This window comes from Hemibagrus wyckioides, linkage group LG23, assembly GCF_019097595.1.
Source record: "Hemibagrus wyckioides isolate EC202008001 linkage group LG23, SWU_Hwy_1.0, whole genome shotgun sequence".
Taxonomy (NCBI): domain Eukaryota; kingdom Metazoa; phylum Chordata; class Actinopteri; order Siluriformes; family Bagridae; genus Hemibagrus; species Hemibagrus wyckioides.
The window spans coordinates 3,017,397-3,019,853 of NC_080732.1; positions in this window are offsets into that span (position 1 = coordinate 3,017,397).

Consider the following 2,457-nt stretch of genomic DNA (forward strand, 5'->3'; position numbering starts at 1 on the left):
TCTCTCCTGCTCTCTCTCCTGCCATCTCTCTCCTGCTCTCTCTCTCCTGCCCTCTCTCTCCTGCCATCTCTCTCCTGCCCTCTCTCTCCTGCCCTCTCTCTCCTGCCCTCTCTCTCCTGCCCTCTCTCTCCTGCCCTCTCTCTCCTGCTCTCTCTCTCCTGCTCTCTCTCTCCTGCCATCTCTCTCCTGCTCTCTCTCCTGCCCTCTCTCTCCTGCCATCTCTCTCTTGCTCTCTCTCTCCTGCTCTCTCTCTCCTGCTCTCTCTCTCCTGCCCTCTCTCTCCTGCCCTCTCTCTCCTGCCATCTCTCTCCTGCTCTCTCTCTCCTGCCCTCTCTCTCCTGCCATCTCTCTCCTGCTCTCTCTCTCCTGCCCTCTCTCTCCTGCTCTCTCTCTCCTGCTCTCTCTCTCCTGCCCTCTCTCTCCTGCCCTCTCTCTCCTGCTCTCTCTCCTGCCCTCTCTCTCCTGCCCTCTCTCTCCTGCTCTCTCTCCTGCCCTCTCTCTCCTGCCCTCTCTCTCCTGCCCTCTCTCTCCTGCCATCTCTCTCCTGCTCTCTCTCTCCTGCCCTCTATCTCCTGCCCTCTCTCTCCTGCTCTCTCTCTCCTGCCCTCTCTCTCCTGCCCTCTGTCTCCTGCCATCTCTCTCCTGCTCTCTCTCTCCTGCCCTCTATCTCCTGCCCTCTCTCTCCTGCTCTCTCTCTCCTGCGCTCTCTCTCCTGCTCTCTCTCTCCTGCTCTCTCTTTCCTGCCCTCTCTCTCCTGCCCTCTCTCTCCTGCTTTCTCTCTCCTGCCATCTCTCTCCTGCCCTCTCTCTCCTGCTCTCTCTCTCCTGCTCTCTCGCTCCTGCCCTCTCTCTCCTGCCCTCTCTCTCCTGCCCTCTCTCTCCTGCCATCTCTCTCCTGCCCTCTCTCTCCTGCCCTTTCTCTCCTGCTCTCTCTCTCCTGCCCTCTCTCTCCTGCTCTCTCTCTCCTGCTCTCTCTCTCTCCTGCTCTCTCTCTCCTGCTCTCTCTCTCCTGCTCTCTCTCTCCTGCCATCTCTCTCCTGCCCTCTCTCTCCTGCCCTCTCTCTCCTGCTCTCTCTCTCCTGCTCTCTCTCTCTCCTGCCATCTCTCTCCTGCCCTTTCTCTCCTGCCTTTTCTCTCCTGCTCTCTCTCTCCTTCCATCTCTCTCCTGCCATCTCTCTCCTGCCATCTCTCTCCTGCTCTCTCTCTCCTGCCATCTCTCTCCTGCCCTCTCTCTCCTGCCCTCTCTCTCCTGCCCTCTCTCTCCTGCTCTCTCTCTCCTGCCATCTCTCTCCTGCCATCTCTCTCCTGCTCTATCTCTCCTGTTCTCTCTCTCTCCTGCTCTCTCTCTCCTGCCATCTCTCTCCTGCACTTCACTTCTCCTTCCTTCTCCCCCTCTCTTTTGATAGTGTCCTTAATCAGAAACACCTGGCGTTTAAACCACACACTCTATAGCAGAGTAATTCCAATACACACACACATACAGCACAGATGGGTGTGTTGGTGAGAGTGAGCACGTCCGAGTGTAAAACCCTGTGTGTGTGTGTGTGTGTGTGTGTATGGGATAGTGTTAATGTTTTGCTTTCCATACAAACATAAAGTGTGTCCATTGTTTCTGTCTGAGTTGTGTGTGTGTGTGTGTATGTGTGCACATTATATAAATGTTTGTTGCAGATATTGATTGTATGTTTCTGTCCAACCTGACAGTGTGTCATACCATCAGGCTGTGTGTGTGTGTGTGTGTGTGTCTAGCATGTACACAGATCTGCGAGAACAAATAAACGGCTAACACTCGGCCTGTCACGTGGTCATATTATCAGAGAAAAGATAAACTGTTTTTTTTTTCCACTGGTTTGATTCATGAAACTCCCCCCCCTCCCTTCAACACACACACACACACACAGAAAAAAAACTTCTCCTCATTCCACACATGGCTCCAATAAGTGAGCTAATTTTAGCTATTTTGGATTTCAGCAGGAATTTGGAAAACATCTCGCATTGTGTTTAACTCTGGCCTCTGATTGGCTGCTTCAGTTTAGAATTGCAGCTCATCTACTTTTATGAACTAACATTATTTAGTGTGTGTGTGTGTGTGTGTGTGTGTGTGTGTGTGTGTAAGATGGTGGCTCAAGCTTTCCATTTGCATATTCCAAAATGGTTGAGGAAGTAAAAGGAGAACACTAACCACTACACACAACATACAATACACTACACACTAAACAACACACTACCAGACTACAATGTTGTCACTTACACAATAAAAACACTACAAACATTAGCCTTGTTGGAGAATCTGGAACTTTTTTGTCTCATTTATCAAGCTTTAACAGGAAGAGACCAAATGTGTGTGAGTGTTTCCTCATCAGATGAAACTAAACTATTAATAACTTTAAAATACACTGATCAGCCATAACATTATGACCACCTGCCTAATATTGTGTTGGTCCACCTTTTGCCGCCA